Here is a 20,525-nt window from a genome sequence, read left to right on the forward strand (position 1 = left end):
AATCGCTAAATGACCTAGTCTTTATTTTTGCCATTAACTCAGCTTAAGTATTAAGTTTGAAATTGTAAAACATGTACAAGTGGAAAATAGGTAGAGACCTATAATGAAGCAGTGTTACCAGAATAAGTTTCAAGAGAATTTTCCATGACACAAAGCCATACTCAAATGTTTATTTCAAAGAACCATAGATACAGCATTCTTTATTTTCTTTGTTTCAATTAGCTGTGTGTCAGGAATTTACAATAATGCTTTGAGTTGCATACCCAACATTTTCTGAAATTCCTGATAATTCTAGTTATTTCTTTATTCTCTCTCTTTCTATCTCCTTCCCACCACCTACCTTTTTCTGCTGCACTTCTTTTATTATGACAAAAAATGTTAGCACTGTCAAGCCCTGAATTATAATGGGCCCATATGGTTTTGATCACCTCAGTATCCATTCTTTGGCTGTATGTCTGACCCTCTCCTGTTCCCTGTGGTTTGTCTAGAATGACAATCATAGGACTGTCTTTATTCCCCATCCCTCACCACATCTTCCAGTGGTTGGTACTCTATTAAAAGCTAGGACAATTACAAATATGTGTCCTGAGGGGAGACAAATGAAGAAGAATGTGATGGGCTCTGAGTGTCCCAGTTATAGCACAATAAAGAGGTGGTCCATTCCCAAGGTCTTGATACTTGATCCAAAGGTTCAAGTTTACATGTTTCCCAAAGTTTGTTCACCTGTCCTTTGCTTCTGTCATGTTCTCAGCTCCATTCTAGTAATTTTCATTCTTTACTTAATAGAACCATTTCAGTTGTTTGCAAAGGACTCTTGATGATTCAGGCATGAATTTTACATCTTATAGACCAGGCACTGAGCAAAGAGTTTTGTTTATTTCTTCTCTACTTCCATCTAAAATGTTTAGCCCAGGAACTCAGCTCATCTCAGAGCAGGAGGAGATGACCAGACTTATCATGTGGGACTAAGGAGTGGAGTTACATTGCTACCATGCCGAAAGGGAGGAATACACCGAGGAGGAGTACACAGACACATAAAGAATTATCATCCACACTAAGGCTCCTTGCTTCCACCTGGATCACCGACAACCTCCTTCCCTTTCACCATACCCTCACCACATACACATCTTCCCCCAGAAAAACTGTTTTGTTTGTACTGCGTGCTCTGGTTTTTTCTTCTGATTGGCATATTCATTTCCTTGCCATCTATCAAATTCACTTCAACTTTGAGCCCTACACCCTGATAAAATTCTTCTTAACTTTGCAGGCCACATCCGTGTACTAACCTGTCACCAGCTTCTCTAACAGAAGATTAGGGGCAAGAACAGATTTAGAAGTCAGAAAAAGAAGAGAGTACTTGGGATATAACAGAAATGAAAATTTAGTCTTTCTGAGACCTCCATTATACTGTTGTGTTGGTTACACACTTGAAGCTTTTAATTTGATTTGAGTGCCTTCCCTGGTGGCTCAGATGATAAAAAAATCTGCCTGCAATGTGGGAGACCTGTGTTCAATTCCTGCATCAGGAAGATCCCCTGGAGAAAGGAATGGCAACCACTCCAGTATTCTTGCCTGGAGAATTCCATGGACAGAAGAGCCTGGTGGGCTACAGTCCATGGGGTCTCAAAGAGTCAGACATGACTGAGTGACTAACACTTCCACTTACATATTTTCACACTGAGTGCCTTAGAACGCTCTTTTGACCCTAGTCTTCCATTTCTTGGCTGTGGATGATGGAGGATCATTCTAATCTCTATATTCTTCTTCTTCTTCACAGGAATATGAAAATAAGATATTAAATGTCAGCAGGTAGCAGGTCACTTGCAAGGCAGCTGCTGAAGACTTTACTGCTTGTACATGAACCCTGACTATTCTTCAGCTCATATCAGGACCCTCAAGGTATGTATCAAACAATGCTTATTCTGTCTTCACAGGAAGATACAGATTTTCTGTCCTCTAATGAAAGAGAGATCTGAAGGGAACAGTAGCTGGGGCAGCTTCTCCAGCATCTGAGTTTATAATTGCATATTCCAGTTTCCCGATGGCCCCAGAAGAACGTTTCTGAGAGCAATGGTGACTCCTTCTCCGGCTTTGCTGGAAGTCCCAGAATTAACAGCAGTGCCAATGGAAGTTTAGACTTTCATTTTACCAGAGATAAAGAAAGCAATAGAAAATGAGGGGAAATACTGTGTCAGACTGAACTGAATTTAAAGCTGGAGAATATTCTCTTACCAACCAATATATTCTTCTCCCAGAAAGTAAGCAAAGGGTGAGCTGGTATATGGAAGTTGGCTTAGGTTTGTTCTTGTGCTGCTACGGTCATTGGGCATAAAGTGTTTGACTCTGCAATTCAGTGAATTAGTTTTCTTTGGGCCCTGAGGATACCTGATCCCATCCTTCCTTCTGTTCTTGATTCTCTTGGTCGGTACAAGTTGAAGATTACAACTTTGATCTTGTTTGCCTGTCTCCTTTGAGATGCATAATGGCTTACATATGTTAAAGTAGAATATTTATGATAAAACCACCTGGTTTCTCTAAGAATACTAGAAAGACTCATTCCCTACCCCCACTCCCATTAGAGTACATAGCATGGTCTTTTTTGTTTAATTTTTGTTTAGCAGTAGTTCTGCTAGCATGACAAATTTTACAAGGTACTGTGTACTAGACTAGATGCCACAATCATCACAAATAACCATTACTAAGAATATAAAGGAAAATATTTTTAAAAATAATTAAAAATAAAACCACTTAAGAGAACAGAAATCCTCTAAGAAAAGAAAAATTAGTATAAAATATTAATTTGGCAAACAGATACATCTAAAACCTCTCTCAGAAAAGTGGAAAACAGCAAACATCTGGGAGTCTTCAACTATTGAAGTAAAATTACAATCATTGGTTACAGGAGACTGTTCTTACCCCTTTCTTATAGACAAATAAGTCCATGGAACAACATATAAATAGGAGGAATCATCAAATCTCAAACTAAATACCCCTTTTCAGGATAAAAGTAAGCTGTGGGTAGAAATTCAGGAAACTATTGAAAAAAAAACAAAAAAACAAAAACTAAGTTTCTAAAATTTGAACTTTGGAATACAACTCAGAAGTCAGCTCCCGCCTAAGTCTCTGATCTCTTATCCTACAGTCATACCAAGTGGTCTGTCCTGCTGCGTGAACACAAGCGCTTCATAGTCAGGGCACCTTCTGCCTGGATGCTCTTTGCCCGAGTATAAACACTCCCTCACTTCTTTCAGGTGTCACTTCTTCACCTTAATCGGAAGTATTTTTCTGCAGAACACTTATACGTTCCTGACTTACTGAGTATTTGTTTATTGTTTGCCTTTCGTTTTCTATAATGATAACTCTTTCAAGACAGGGACTTTTGTTTTGTTCACTGAAATTCCAGAACTTGAGAATGTGGCTAGAACATGGGAGATGCACATTAATATTTGTTGAATGAGTGAATGAAAAGTATAAAAGAAAGAAAGATAAACACAGAATGAGTGGTGGAGGTGAAGATGCACCACCCAGGTTCCCTCTTCAATCTTCAGCCCCTCCAGGGCTACCTCACTTTGGAGACACCCTCTTGTGGGTGGTCCACAGAAGCTCTATTATGCTGGCATTATTATTATTACTATTCAGTTAATACAAGATAACACGTAGATAATTCCCCCAAATCCCAGTTAGCAGGCAGAAAAGGCAGAAATTCAACCCCAAAAGTCCAATATAGATCTAATACTCTTGACCTTTTGTGTTACATGAAAACTGCTCCATACTATGCTAGTAGATATTCCTTCCTATATGGAGTTCAGAGTATATGTTAAAAAATAATCGAATCTTTATTTTGAAGCAATGAGTATCTTATTTTTCTATGCCAATATTCAGTTTTACTACTTTGCAAAATGGAAGGTAACATAATAATTTATAAATCAGTGGGATCATTGTGTGTTTTTACACATTGTTCCTATTAGTGATCTCAGAAACTTGAAATCATAATCAGTTATTCCTGAGGATACAGTGGAGATTTTTCTAGATTTTTTCCAACACTAAAGCTTAGGAATGAAGCAAAATATTAATCAGTACTTGGTGAGGTAAAGCTAAGGCACATGGCTTCATTTTTCATAGTATATACCTAGGAGTGGAATTGGTAGATCAGATGGCAACTATACATTTAGCTGTTTAAGGAATTGCCAGACTATTTTCCAAAGCATCTGTGCCATTTAACTTTTCCACCAGCAGTGTGTGAGAGTTCTTATTTCTCTCCATCTTTGTCAGTCCTTATTGTTATCTATCTTTGTGCTTTTATCCATCTTAATGGGTTTTTTGCCGGGAGATTGCTGGGAGAAATATCAATAACCTCAGATATGCAGATGACACCACCGTTATAGCAGAAAGTGAGGAAGAACTAAAAAGCCTCTTGATGAAAGTGAAAGAAGAGAGTGAAAAATTTGGCTTAAAGCTCAACATTCAGAAAACTAAGATCATGGCATCTGGTCCCATCACTTCATGACAAATAGATGGGGAAACAGTGAAAGACTTTATTTTTTTGGGCTCCACAATCACTGCAGATGGTGACTACAGCCATGAAATTCAAAGATGCTTGCTCCTTGGAAGGAAAGTTATGACCAACCTAGAGAGCATATTAAAAAGCAGAGACATTACTTTGCCGACAAAGGTCCTTCTAGCCAAAGCTATGGTTTTTCCAGTAGTCATGTATGGATGTGAGAGTTAGACTATAAAGAAGGCTGAGTGCCCAAGAATCAATGCTTCTGAACTGCAATGTTGGAGAAGACTCATGAGAGTCACTTTGACTGCGAGGAGATAAGCCAGTCCATCCTAAAGGAAATCAGTCCTGAATATTCATTGGAAAGACTGATGCTGAAGCTGAAACTCCAATACTTTGGCCACGTGATGCAAAGAATTGACTCATTGGAAAAGACCCTGATGCTGGGAAAGATTGAAGGCAGGAGGAGAAGGGGCTGACAGAGGATGAAATGGTTGGATGGCATCACTGACTCAATGGGCATGAGTGTGAGCAAGCTCCAGGAGTTGGTGGACAGGGAAGGCTGGCATGCTGCAGTCCATGGGGTCGCAAAGAGTTGCACATTGAGTGACTGAACTGAACTGAACTAAATGGGTGTGAAGCAGTATCTCATTGCGGTTCTGATTTTCATCGTTTTTAAAAAACATAACTTCCTAAAAGTAGTAAAAGTACTTATTAAAAGAAGTTCAGAATGTTTACCAAGGGTATACAGGAACTAACCATCAGAAACTAAAAGGAGAAACTGCATGACGGAAAATGCAATCATGTTTTCAAAACCTACTTTTTAAAATTTAGAATGAAAAATACATAGTAGGAAATTTATATTTAAAATATACTCAAGCTAAAAGAAAAAAAAATTCTTACAGGATAAACTCTGTGATAATGATGATGATTCTCTGAATAAACAATATTCTAATATCCCATTGGTCTGTGTAAGACCCTTTGCCAGAAAAAATACAAGGAGCACTGCCAAGTGAGTTGTGATAAGTGATTCCAGGCCAACTTTAGATAATCTATGTCTAAATTCTTTGGTTAGTGTTTTGAGCATCCATAATACTCTAGAAAATCAACAGTATTACTTGATTGCTCATTAGTCTTCTTATGTCTTCCTACTGTGTGTAAGACAGTGTATGTATCATGTACTTGTAATAAATGTAAGGTAGATTAATTGTAAAACTGAGAGCAGGATGTAGCAGATGATCCCTTTGCCAGGTAGCATTTGAAGTGAAAGACAGGAATCAGGCTTTGAATAATGGGAAGGTATCCACCATGCAGTATTCAACCCTACTATAGTCTTTTCATTTCTTTTCCTAAAACCCTAAAGGCTTAAGACGGGAACCCGTATATACTGCTCGAAAATACACCCATATATTTTCTCTGCTAGTACAGCCCTGGATTATGCTAATTGTCCTGGTGTCATCATTAATGTCTTTCTCTTCCAGTCTCAAAAGTCATCTGAAAAACTATTAAATTACATTTTCATCCTATTTATAAAAGACCTTCTATTGCAGTGGGAAATATGTGAATAAGATTCAGTGCCTGAGGAAGTGAAAATTTCAGGAATTAGGCACGTCTTCAAATGAAAGCTCTTTTTTCTATGGATAGATTAAAGAACCAAGGAGAGATAAACTGATGCCCTAATCTGAATTGTGTCAGATCTCCTTGTGTGCCTATGACTCTACCCCAGGTATACTCAGAAACACAGGTGTATCCAGCAGTGCAGGTGGTCCATTGGAGCACAAGCATCCTGATGGGGCCACTGGATTCTGTGTATTAAAACCTACTTCCAAGCTTTATTTGACAGAAGTGAAGAGGTTATTAAAATCTATCTGGATCAAGATATTTCTCAAAACTGAAGTGGATCTGGATATACGGGGTAGTTCCTTGGATTGGCCTCTAATGAATTGGGGTGATTGAAGCAGCAACTGACCTTGTTCTTTCCTCCTCAGGCCACTTTAGAAGGTAATTAATTAGGAGGGGGTGCAGGTGGGCAGGACATGTATTTTTCTTCTTCCCAATCAGTGCAAATTTAGCACTAATCCAAGATCCTCAGGCCTGGCTTTTGATCATGGGTAATGGCACATTTTTGGTTATAATTTTCAACAACTTCCAAGATTTACTGTAAAAAATGGCAGTTATGGGCCATGGATCAAGTAGAGAATTTACTGTTTTAGATATTTGCTGTCTGTGTTTAGATAATTAGCTGGATCATATTATATGTCACACATTTAGTCACCTGGCATATAAGCTGGAAATAATTGTTGCACATATTTTAACTTCATTTTGAATTACTTTTATAAATTGCATTTGCTAATTTGAGTCATACATGACCCTGGATGATTATAGAGTGTGTGTTTAGTCAAGAAGTTATTCCATAATAACAACGAAACAACTAACTTTTGTTAGTAGTGATGCTTCCTAAGGCCCACTTGACTTCACATTCCAGGATGTCTGGCTCTAGGGGAGCGATCACACCACTGTGGTTATCTGGGTCATGAAGATCTTTTTTGTACAGTTTTTCTGTGTATTCTTGCCACCTCTTCTTAATATCTTCTGCTTGTTAGGTCCATACCATTTCTGTCCTTTATTGTGCTCATCTTTGCATGAAATGTTCCCTTGGTATCTCTATCTAATTTTCTTGAAGAGATCTCTAGTCTTTCCCATTCTATTGTTTTCCTCTATTTCTTTATGTTAATCACTTTCCTATTTGTTTTTGCTATTCTTTGGAGCTCTCCATTCAAATGGGTATATCTTTCATTTTCTCTTTTGCCTTTCACTTCTCTTCTTTTCTCTGCTATTTGTAAGGCCTCCTCAGACAGACATTTTGTCTTTTTGCATTTCTTTTTCTTGGGGATGGTCTTGATCACTGCCTCCTGTACAATACCATGAATCTCCATCCATAGTTTATCAGGCACTCTATCAGATCTAATCCCTTGAATCTATTTGTTCCTTCTACTGTATAATTGTAAGAGACTTGATTTAGGTCATACCTGAATGGCCTAGTGGTTTTCTCTACTTTCTTCAATTGAAGTCTGAATTTGGCAATAAGGAGTTCATGATCTGAGTCATAGTCAGCTCCTGGTCTTGTTTTTGCTGACTGTATAGAGCTTCTCCAATCTGATTTTGGTATTGACCATCTGGTGATGTCCATGTGTAGAGTCTTCTCTTGTGTTGTTGGAAGAGGGTGTTTGCTATGACCAGTGCGTTCTCTTAGCAAAACTCTGTTAGCCTTTGACCTACTTTGTTTTGTACTCCAAGGCCAAATTTGCCTGTTACTCCAGGTATCTCTTGACCCACTTGTGGTTCCATTATTGTGGAATGATAAAACAACGAAAATAGGGTAACTTTTCTGATGGTCCAGTGGTTAAGACTGTGCTTCCAGCACAGGGGGCACGGGGAACGTGGATTCAATTCCTGGTCAGGGAACTAAGATCCCATACGCTGTGCAGCATGGCCAAAAGCAAACAAACAACAAATACAAAACCAACAATGAAAATAAATGGAGCACCTTACTGCCTCAGAGTGAATATTCTGCCCTGTTACTGTTGTCTCTGTAAACGTGTTTGCTTTAGTCTCTCTTTTTCTTTTTTGTATCTTTTGCGTGCACGCACACACCACACACACACACACACACACACTGCCTCCCTTAAATTTAGAGTTGATCAAATCCAAAATCGGTTCCAGTTTTGGATGCCTGAGGATTGTAGTTCACCATAATAGAGAGAAAGCAAGAAGTAGGAGCATGTTCATACTAGTTCATGCTATATTATTCTGATTTCATCCATTGCTTGCAAATGAATATCATCCAAATGGGTCTAAAGCTTCTTTCAATACAGGGTTAAAAAGGGCAGAGAACACAAACACAGCAGATGGCAAATGGAGCATAAAACTTAATTCTGAGATAAATAGAAAAGTGAAGTAGAGTCAAATTTTCCATGTCTTCTGATCAAATAATGGAAAGAGAAGGGCTCATCAAATGAGATCCTGGAAACAGAAGATGCTGAGTGTGAACAATTTTGAAATCCTATCCAAACCCCAATATACATGTACAGAAAACAAGTATCTGTGTGTTCTGTTAAATGGTTGTGTGGTTTCAGGATTTACTCCAGTTGCTGCGGTCAGCAGTTCTGGGTTCTATCCTCATCCTCGGCCAAGGACATCTTTGAGGAGACTTGGAATGTGCCCTCAGCCCGAGTCTCTGTCTCTAGTCCCCAGATCACTTTGAATGTTGTGTGTATCCTCAGGTCAGCGTGCCCCTTCTGAAAGCACTGTTCTCCAGTGTTTCGTTATGCTGTTACTGTCGGCGTCTCAGTTATGGTGAATTCTGGTTCTTTAGGAGACTTTAGTTTGACTCATGGAAAACTGTCTGGGTAAAGGTAGCAGAGACTTCTGAAACCTGACATAGTCACGTGGTTTCAAATTAAAGTGAAATCTGAGTTTTCAGTGCTTTTAATTTTCTCTAAGTTTAAAAGATGGAAGATATCAGGATAAAAAATGACTAGGATAATTGGGGATATTTTCTAACATGATTGATTTTGCTGTTGGTTAACACTAAGTTCCTTAATTTGATGTATATTTAAAAAAATGTTCTCACATGTTATATGTAAACTTGTATGAGCCTAAAAACAATAACAACAACAAAATATCTGGATCTATTGTAATCAGCCTGATAACTTACTACCTTAAATGAGAAGGTAGACTATCCTTCCACCAGTGTCCACTTCATAAATATTTAAGTCCCTTGCTTGAATTAGAACACTGCACTTAAAAGCTATGAAGGACAGAACTATGAGTCCATTTGAATTTAATATTTAAAGGTGATCTAATAGAGAAATAATTTATGTCTTGGGCACAAATACAAACCAAACATGGCTTAATTATTAATAATGAAAAATATAACAATATTCATTTGGGTTGCTTCTATTTTACTCAGCCTAATTGCTGTAAATCTAAAGTTATGACTATAATTATTTTTTAGTTCTTGTGCTATAAGTTGGTATTGATGGGAAATGTCTTGAAGCAAAATGAGTTCATTTTATATATCATGTCTTTGTGAAGGCAAATCAAGTTTCCAAATCAAGTTGGAACCAAATAGTTCCAACTCTCTATTGTTAAGACAAAAGGAACCAAATAGCCTTAATTTAGTATTTCCTCTTTCATTATTTTTACTTAAGCCTACACGTGAGCATTTCCTTCTCCCAAACCTTTACATCAGCAGTTTCCTAAGTTGCCTTGCTATATTGATTTCATGTTTATGTCATTAATCATATCTGTCAGATTTTTTCCCCAGTGGATGGACAACTTTGCAGACTGATTTTCATATCCAAAGTGTTAAATTTCCTTCCATTCCCAGGGTTCTGTTTCTAACGGTGCTCACTGAAAAATGCTATGTCAAAATTTCAGGCAAGTTGATCGATCTTTTGAATCTCAATCTTCTCATCTGTTAAAAAAAAAAACAAGAAGATCAAAACAGACTATATCTACATTTCCCATAGCTTTAAGTAAGTATGTATAACGTGTGACTAACATAAATGAATATAACAAATCTCTCAGTAGGATTTACAATTCCTCGAATTTTTACTACTTCTGGGAGGTAGTCAATAATATAATTTAGTCAGTAGATGGCACTGTTTATTATAGTATTAGGATTCAGAAAGAAGTTATAGAATTCCAATTAGCTACCTGATCAGGGTCTGAGTAGGAGAAGAGGAGGTTCTGTTCTTACAGAAGAAAAGACATAGATTCTTTAAAGATTAGAGTGACCTTGAGAAGGAATCTAGTCCATCTTCCTGGCTCATTAGTCCTTTACAAGGAAAATTCTTGTAATTCAGACATTTTTCAAAGTGATGGATATTTTTAAGCATACTTCATTTATCCCTTTCAAATTTGAAACACTCAGGATAGCTTCTATCCTAATTGCACTTTTTTTTTTTTTTTAATGTCTTCGTATTTGGTCCTGAGTAAAATTAAGAACAATTCTTCCCATTCTTTTCCTGTAAGAGCCTTCAAGGTATATAGGGAACACTTACCATATGCACGTATTTTTTTCTTTCTTGGGGTCTTCAGTCTGAAAAACACATCAAATTTGGGGGAATGACTATCCATAGTCTAAAATGTGAATTTTAATTTAGAATATTGCCTTGAATTCTAACATACCATTATATAAGCCCACAAGTACAATCCAGTATCTATACAAGCATTTAGATGTAAAATAATTAAAATATGTAAATGTTTACAGGACACAACATTAAATACATAGTATTTCCATTAGCCATAACCATCACATCTTTTGGAGAAATTTATAGATCAAAACAAACAGAATATAATTCATGTTCTTTCAACTACCATTTCTTAATCTTTCTCTCATTTTGCCAATTTTTTCATGAATTTAGAAGTTTCTAAATGAAAATAAATTAGTAATTAAAGTCCTACATAAGTGAACATTATTTACTAAATATTCAGAATAGTTTTATTATAAATTCAGAGGGTTAACCATCTCAGATAATTATTACTTTTTTCTTTAAAAATGTCAAGAAAATATCAGAGCACTTAACTTTTTATAATTCTTTCTCTCTCTACTGTATTTTAAGTCTATTAAAGTCAGGGAATATGTTTCACTTATCCATGAACCCCAAGAGCCTTGAAGATACTAGCTTAATAAAGATATACAGTAGTGCATAATAAATATTAATTGAATGAATACTTTCACCAAGTTAATTCAATTATTCAAGAGAGTTAACTACTCAAAATATAGTTTCAATAACTATTATGTCAACATTTGATTTTCCTCTGATGTCTACTTATCACTGTGTCTTAAGATTTTTTAGTAAACAGCCTTGTATTGTTAATAAAAAATAAAAACAAGGATAAAGAAAAGCACTTGAAAATTAATCAATGAAATGTAATTTTATATTAATTAATTATATTTTATCATCTTCTGGTTATTATAAATATATTATTGAATCATATTATTCTGTACAAAAAGGTTTTTCATAGGAAATATTATATATATCTTTTCTTTGTGTTCGCTTACAATTATAAGCTTACTTATTATTTTAAATTATAAGAAAATTTTAAATTTAGAAAAACACTGAGGGTTTAATCTTTTTGTTTCATTTTGTTTCGGGAATCTCATGTTGTACATTTTACCATTTTGAAAGTAAAGTTTAACATTTCTTAAAGTTAAATTTTAAGAAAGCGTTTCTTAAATTTCACCAATTGTCAACAATTATAGGATGGTATATGTGCTTGAATCTTTATTCTACACAATTCCTAATATTATTTCAAATGGACCCTGTGGAGGAAAACTAACATGTTTGATTAATAAATGTACTTAGTACTTGAAAAAATTACTTGGTATCCTGTGATATCATTTGGTGTCCTATGAATGTTTTTAAAATAAATAGATTTAGCCTCTTTGAGGAGATATACACATGGCAACAAATGTATGAAAAGATGTTCAATATTATTAGCATGAAAAAAATGCAAATTGAGATCATGATGTGGTATCACCATACATGGAGTGATTTTCACTTTCACTTCACTTTCACTTTCAAGGTAAAAATAGTAACAATACAGAATGCAGGTAAGGATGCAGAGAAGCTGGGTCTCGCACACACTACTAGTGAGAATGTGAAATGGTACAGCCACTCTGGAAAACAGTTTGGTTTCCTTAGAAAGTTACATACACTTATCATAAAACTCAGCACTTGCAGTCCTGCACATTTATTCCAATAAAAAGAAATGAACTATTCATAATGCAACAACTTGGATGAATGTCAAGGTCATCATGCTGAGTGAAAAACAAACATGTCTAAACATCACATACTGCATGATTCCATTTATATAATATTTTGAGATGACAAAATTACAGAGAGGAAAAACAAGTTAGTAGTTGTCAGAGATTATGGATGATGGTGGGAGAGTGTTATAAAAGGGGAGTGAGAAGGAAGAGATCTTTGTAAATGATGGCATGGTTCTGCATCTTGATTATGTTGGTCATTACCCAAATCTACACGTGTGATAAAGTGTCACAGAACTACGCACACACACTGCTCTGACACTGATGTCAGTTTTTCTGATTTTATATTATGCTACAGTCATAAAATATAACCATTGGAGAAGGTGAGTGAAGAAGACAAGGGACTTCTCTCTATTATCTTCCCAATGTCTTAATGAATCTATAATTCTCAAAATACAAAACTTTAAAAAACATTTGCCATCTTGTTTTAATGACCAAAACAGACCACATATTCTTTTCCTTTCTTTCCTCAGTACAATTGTTAATTATTTTATACTTAAAAATTATTCTCTTCTGGTAAATTTGTTTAGCAAGTTATCTAGCAAGATAGCTTGCTAGACTAAACAATCTCAGCAATCTCTTCTGCTTTTGAAATAGTGCAAAAGATTAAGGGTATGTGGGAGAAATTTTGCAAATTTATCTCTTCTCAATAGCAAGGATGGCTAAACATAGAGTATGCTGAAGTTCATTGGGAAAGAAACACGCTTATGTAGGAGTGCTTATTTCTAAAATAAAGATTTAAAATGCTTTCTCTACTAGCTGAAATGGAACTGCCCCAGTGGCTCAGCAGGTAGAAAATTTACCTGCTAATGTAGGAGACACAGGAGACGTGGGGTAAATCCCTGGGTTGGGAAGAACCCTTGGAGGAGAAAAATCAACCTACTCCAGTACTCTTGCCTGAAAAGTCCCATGGACAGAGGAACCTGACAGGGTATAGCCCTGCAGAGAGTCAGACATGACTGAGTGACTAAGCATGCTACTTAAAAGTGATGATTGTTTGTCTTTTTTTGGAAATATAGATCATTGCTTTTGCTTATTGTAATCAAGACACTATAAAACTAGAACTTCCTTCCCATCCCATGTTATATATTTAAATGTGAACAGAGAAAGAAGCTATTAGGAATAAATCTTCCATTTATTCCCCAATCAAATGATGTACTATACAATGAAATGCTTTGCATTTTCATTTGGCGCACAGATGTGTCTGGAAGGAAACTGACTTAGGAGTTCAGGATGTCTAGCCATAAATTATTCTCTGCCTCATAGCACGATACAAAAGATAAAAATTTTAACTACCAATTCTACTGCTAAAGAACTCTCAAAAATACTATTCTGTCTGAAGAACTTTTGAAATAAAAAAATGATATACTTATCTGCTGCTCACAGATACATACCTTAGGTCACAAAATTGGAAAATTCTATCAGTTGCATGTCATTAAATCTGCAATAATTTGTGATTATTCTTTACTGTCATTTCTTTATAAGTTGAAGTTATTCCTGCAGTCACTCACAAAAACTAAAATAACATCAACATCTTCAGCCCAACTTCTAATAAAATACTTGATATATTAAACATATTTGTCCATGAACATTTGGCCTAATAGTATTTTTATATTTCCCTATAAACATGTGTAAAATAACTTTATGAGCTAAAATCTATTTAAAAACTGTGTCTTACAAGTCTTTTGCAAAACCTATTGATGCCTCTTTCTATATGTTAAAGCAATTCTCTGTATTTTCAGTCTTTTCTTCTTCACTTGTTACTGGAGTCCAGAAGTGAGTGTATATTTTACTCTTCCAGCTTCAGGTCTATTATTGACTTCACATGGGCCAAAGGTATGGTATTGTACTTGTACCAGTCTAAGTCTTTTCCGATGAGTTGGCTCTTTATATCAGGTGACCAAAGTATTGGTGCTTCAGTTACAGCAACAATCTTTCCAATGAATATTCAGGGTTGATTTCCTTTAGGATTGACTGGTTTGATCTCCTTGCAGTCCAGAGGACTCTCAAGAGTCTTTTAAGAGCACTACAATTGGAAAGAATCAGTTCTTCGGTGCTCAGCCCTTTCTCTGTTCCAACTCTCACATGCCTACATGACTACTGGAAAAACCATAGTTTTGACTATACGGATTTTTGTTGGCAAAGTGATGCCTCTGCTTTTTTAATACACTGCTAGGCTTGTCATAGCTATTCTTCCAAGGAGCAAGAGTCTTCTACTTTCATGGCTGCAGTCACCATCCACAGTGAGTTTGGAGCCGAAGAAAATAAAATTTGTTACTGCTTTACGTTTTCCTCTTCTATTTGCCGTGAAGTGATGGGATCAGATGCCATGATCTTATTATTTAATGTTGAGTTTTAAGCTAGCTTTTTCACTCTCCTCTTTCACCTTCATCAAGAGGCTCTTTAGGTCCACTTCCCTTTCTGCTATTAGAGTGGTATCATCTGCATATCTGAGGTTGGTGATGTTTCTCCCAGCAATCTTGATTCCCGCTTATAATTCATTCAGTCCGGCATTTCGCATGATGTACTCTGCATAGACATTAAATAAGCAGGGTGATAATATACAGCCTTGTCATACTCCTTTCTCAATTTTGATCCAGTCCATTGTTTCAGGTCCAGTTCTAACTGTTGCTACTTGACGTGCATGCAGGTTTCTCAGGAGACAGATTGAGTGGTCTGGTATGCCTATCTCTTTAAGAATTTTCCACAGTTTGTTGTGAACCACACAAAGGCTTTAACATAATTAATGAAGCAGAAGTAGATGTTTTTCTGGAATTCCTTGCTTTCTCTGTGACCCAACAAATGTATTTAGTCCAGTACCTGAAAGGAGAAGCTGTGTCGCGTGCAACAATGCTCTCCTAGAGACCAAAACGACCTGAGAGCATGACCGGGAGGCCAGAGTGGCTCAGCCGTTCTCACTGGGACTGCAGTACTGTGAACACTGCAGCAATCTGTGCCGCCTCCACTCACCCCTGAAGAGGGGAAAATAACTACACTTAGCTCTATGCCCATGTAAAATAGAAAATGTGCTTCTCAGCTCTGTAGCCCACGTCTCCTTTCAATAGGTTGAAAAATTTCATCCTTTTGAAGTTAATTGAAATTACCAAATACATTAAGTATGATGACACACCCATACAAACTCTAACATCATCAAGCTTCTGAATATGATGTTTCAAAGTTGTTCACCACCACTAGTGTTGGATTCCCAAATCCACACATTAATGTTAAAGACTCTTAGCTCACAGTCTCCATAACCCAACCTTTCCTGGCATCAAAGACTGAGAAGAGTTGTTGAGTTGGAGTGTTGGTTTGAAGTGATAATGCTTTGGGGTTTTTCAGAACATCTTAAAATGTTGATGGTGAATACACATGTGAATACAGTTATATGGCAAATGTCCCAGGGCACCAAACAAGAGACAGAATGAGTCAAGAATCTTTGACTTGCAAGTGTGAAAGTATAATGGAATCTGGTTGGTTTTTCAGTTCAGCAATCAAAAGGAAGTCTAACTAGTTCTGCAGGTCATCAGTTTTCTCATCGTCCTTTTCTAGGCTATACCATGAAGCCCAGAGGGTTTGCCAATGCCTATTGACCAAAGTATTCAATAAAATACTCCTTTAACTTGCTAGAAGGAGCTTCTTTAGGGTGCTCTTCTCTCCCTCCCATGGCACACCTTCCTACCCACTGGCACTCCAGAATTCCGCAACCTCTTTACTTTGATCTTTTTTACTTGTCTTATTCTGTCTGCAATTTAGAGCTTAATTATACTTATGAATAATTTGGAAGTTCCCAGAATGACCTCCAGTGAGGTATGTCAGAAGGCATCCCATCCCTGAATCTCACCCCAGTCCTTAGGAAAGCAACAGCTGAAACTTTACCTCTTCTTTGACCTTGGGAAAGAGAACTCCAAATCATTTTCAAGCAGTTATTTAACTGAATTTTCTGCAGAGTTTCCCTAGTCTTTTTACTTTAGCTATTAGACTACATAAACAAAACTATAAATTTTCAATATCTAAAAGAAACTATATCAACCCTGGCTGAAAATACAAAATTAGAAATTGACCCAAAATTAGTACATTAGAAATTGACCAAATAAACTGTTACTTTTAGCACTTGTTTTATAGTAAGAGATTGTCATATTTTCAATTGCATTATAGAAGTATTGGCATAAGAGGTTATTGAAATTCTTTGCACACATATGCACACACACTCTTGTGCACACACACATATAAACATGCAAACATGCATGTGCCCTTCATATGGTACATGATGCATTAATTAGTGTTTAAAATTCTAGTTGAAATTCGTTATAAAATTAATTAATTTTATATAATTTTAACAGAGTTACTGATGGCTAGAGATAATGATTGCATGGTAAATTACTTAGGTTAAAAAAATGATTATAAGATTTTTAAAAAATGAAATACATGTGTCCATAAAAAGAAAGCTTGAGGAGTAGAGAAAGATAAATTATAATATGTAGGCATAACATTATTCCTAAATGCTTTTCTGAGGCTTCAGTTACTTTCCAATTGTAAAAATTACTCATTTTAGGATGACTTCTGAAGGCTGGAAGGAAGAAAATATTTGATGACAATTTTTGAAAAGAAGATATGTAAAACAATATGGTAGTTCTTCAAAGAATTAAGAATAGAACTGCCATGTAAATCCAGCAATTCTACTTCTGGGTATTTATCCAAAGAAAATGAAAATACTAATTTGAAAAGTGCATACATCCCCTTGGGCCTGCCTGAGAGCTCAGCTAGTAAAGAATCCACCTGCAATGTAGGAGACAGTGGTTTGACTCCTGAATTGGGAAGCTCCCCTGGAGAACGGATAGGCTACCCACTCCACTGTTCTTAGGCTTCCTTGATGGCTCAAATGGTAAAGAGTCTGCCTTAATTGTGGCAGACCTGGGTTCGCTCCCTGGTTTGGGAAGATGCCCTGGAGGAGGGCATAGCAACCCACTCCAGTATTCTTGCCTGGAAAATCCCGTGGACAGAGGAGCCTTGCGGGCTACAGTCCATGGAATCGCAAAGAATCGAACAGGATTAAACGACTAAGCACATACATTCCCATGTTCATTGCAGCATTATTTACAATAGGCAAGATATGGAAACAACCTAAGTTTCCAATGATAGATAAATGGATGAAGAAATCATGGAACATTTCTTTACAGTGGAATCTTATTCAGCCACAAAAAAAGAAGAAAATCTTTCCATTTGTAGCAACATGGGTGAACTTTGAAAGCATTATGCTAAATGAAATAATAAGTCAGAAAGAGAAAGACAAATACTGTATGATCTCTCTTATATGTGGGATCTAGAAACAAACCAAAAATTAAAAAGCCAAGCTAAAGATAAAGAGAACAAATGATTGATTGCAAGAAGCAAGGAGTGAAGGAAGAGAGAAATGAGTGAACTCGGGTTTTTTTTTTGTTTGTTTGTTTTTGTGTTGTTGTTGTTTTTTTAAACTTAAGTAAGTTCAATACAAATTTAAAAGGAAAAAAAGTCTATATAATTTTCTAATTGTTAGTCTAACATGTTACTCTCAAGAATGTAATGAGGTTATTTCCAAAACCTCTTAAATTCTGAAATATAAGAATGGTTGTGGTATGTGCATGCTCAGTCATTTCAGTCATGTCCCACTCTTTGCGATCCTATAGACTGTAGCTTGACGGGTTTCTCTGGCTTTCTCCAGGCAAGAATACTGGAGTGCATTACCATGCCCTCCTCCATGGGATCTTCCAGACTCAAGGATCAAAGCCACGCATCTGCCTTCTCCTGCATTGCAGGCAGATTCTTTACTGCTGAGGCACCAGAGGAGCTCAAGAAGAATGCTTACCAGTATTGAAACTCAAAGGCCACCTAAATACAAGTGTAGTGAGCAGACAAATATCTCTGATGACAAATCTAAAATATGCTTTGCCCAACCAAAATTAATCTGTTGGAAAATTTCACATGATCAGGCTACTTGAAGCAAAACCTATACCGTGTTATTATGCTTCTCTTCTTAGGAGGAAGTCATACCACATTGCAGGGAAGTGTGCTTTAATGTTACATTTATAACTACACCCCTGAAATATTTCATACAAATCATGTAAGAATCTTACCACAAAAGAAAAATTCTGACTTAAGAAAGCTAGATAACATTTTCATGTTTATGTATACATTTTACAACACCCCACGCCTTCTTATTGAGTTAGACAAGGCTGTGGTCCTGTGATCAGATTGGCTAGTTGTCTGTGATTGTGGTTTCAGTCTGTCTGCCCTCTGATGCCCTCTCTCAGCACCTACCGTCTTACTTGGGTTTCTCTCACCTTGGACATAGGGTATCTCTTCATGGCTGCTCCAGCAAAGCGCAGCTGCTGCTCCTTACCTTGGATGTGGGGTAGCTCCTCTCGGCCGCTCCGCTCCTGCTCCGTCCCAGCCAACACTCCTGAATTGATGCTTTTGAACTGTGGTGTTGGAGAAATCTCTTGAGAGTCCCTTGGACTGCAAGGAGGTCCAACCTGTCCATCCTAAAGGAGATCAGTCCTGGGTGTTCATTGGAAGGACTGTTGTTGAAGCTGAAACTCCAATACTTTAGCCACCTGATGCGAAGAGCTGACTCATTTGAAAAGACCCGGATGCTGGGAAAGATTGAGGGCAGGAGGAGAAGGGGATGACAGCGGATGAGATTGTTGGCTGGCATCACCGACTCAATGGACACAGGTTTGGGAGGACTCCGGGAGTTGGTGATGGACAGGGAGGCCTGGCGTGCTGCGGTTCACCGGGTCTCAAAGAGCCGGAAACGACTGAACGACTGAACTGAACATCTTATTAATTCCTCTTTCCTCTAATTTAGAGCATGTACTTTCATTTCCCATTTTTGGCTTAAAATTTTATGACAATAATTTGACACATTTATTTAGAACAAGAAATTCATCTAATGACTCGTGTAAAAGGATACTCACAAAATAAAAATAAGTGTGCATTTTGAACCATTCAGGTGTTTCCAGAGTTACTTAGATGTTTCCTAACTGATACTGTAAGGTTTGAAATAAAGCAGAATGCAGAACTTCTGTGGTTTGTGACCCTTTCCAAAATATGGCAGAATTCAGTGTCATTGCATGTGAAAAATTATTTAATTATCATTATAATTTTGTGCAACACAAATTCTGAGTGAACCTGACTTAGACTTCTAAGCCAATTTTTCTATAATACAAAAAATAAGAATTTTTAAAGGATTAAGCTGTATACAATTTCCAATTGTGTATCTTAGTGCTTAAGACTCTTAACTTTTAAAAAAAAGGGTAGAAATGCCACTGTCTACTGTAGAAATTTTTTACTGACAGCTTGGCTTTCAGGACCATCAATTTGAAGACATGTATTTATTTTTAATACTAACAAATTAGAATTTACTGTGTATCTTACAAAGATAGTGTATTAGCAGTCTGTTATAGTTTAATTGGTAGGTTTTTTTTTTCATACTTCATAACTGATTATGTCTTAACTTTAGTAAAATATTGTAGTTATTAAGATTATTTCTAGTAAACTTCTTTCACTTTCTGCTCTGTGTTTTTCTCTGGCCTCAGTAAATTGTACCTCACTTCTGAACCACAATTTTCCTGCCTATAAATTAAAGTGGATGGAACAAATGTTTCCAATGTCCCTCCATTTTGAATGTGTTCTAATTAACTTCTTTACTTCCTACCTAATATCTTTGCCTTTCATTAAGAAGGCATCCCCAAGGGCACAATGGATCCCTCCAGTTCCTTAACTGAGAAACTTAACTACAAAGAAAAGGTAGAAATGTAAATTGAAATGAAAGTATTTGGGAATAATTAAGGGGTAGGCTCTCACTACCAGTCAATTGTAAAGGAAATCAGTCCTCAATATTCATTGGAAGGACTGATGCTGAAGTTGAAGCTCCAATACTTTGACTACCTGATGAGAAGAACTGACTCATTGGAAAAGACCCTGATGCTGAGAAAGACTGAAGGCAGGAGGAAAAGGGGATGACAGAGGATGAGATGGTTGGATGGCATCACTGACTCAATGGACATGAGTTTGAGCAAGCTCCGGGAGTTGGTGATGGACAGGGAAGCCTGGCGTGCTGCATTCTGTGGGGTCGCAAAGAGTCGGACACCACTAAGTGCCTGAACTAAGCTGAAGCTCTCACTGAACTAAAATAAAGCTTAGATC

General features: G+C 36.8%; 2 long non-coding RNA genes across 5 annotated transcripts in view; one reads left to right on the forward strand and one right to left on the reverse strand.

The window, feature by feature from the left end:
- Window positions 1-20,525, forward strand: part of LOC122422574 — a 205,507-nt gene that overhangs the window by 172,533 nt on the left and 12,449 nt on the right. For all 4 annotated transcript variants that reach the window (XR_006263878.1, XR_006263879.1, XR_006263877.1 and 1 more), the window contains one exon: window positions 1,778-1,899. This is a non-coding gene — a long non-coding RNA (uncharacterized LOC122422574). The remainder of the gene's footprint in view (window positions 1-1,777; window positions 1,900-20,525) is intronic.
- Window positions 8,305-18,895, reverse strand: LOC122422576. Its single transcript, XR_006263883.1, has 3 exons — window positions 18,718-18,895; window positions 10,570-10,607; window positions 8,305-9,980 (listed from the first exon to the last, which is right to left on the reverse strand). It is a non-coding gene; the product is annotated as an uncharacterized LOC122422576 (long non-coding RNA).

The sequence above is a fragment of the Cervus canadensis genome, chromosome 20 (genome assembly GCF_019320065.1).
Source record: "Cervus canadensis isolate Bull #8, Minnesota chromosome 20, ASM1932006v1, whole genome shotgun sequence".
Lineage (NCBI taxonomy): Eukaryota > Metazoa > Chordata > Mammalia > Artiodactyla > Cervidae > Cervus > Cervus canadensis.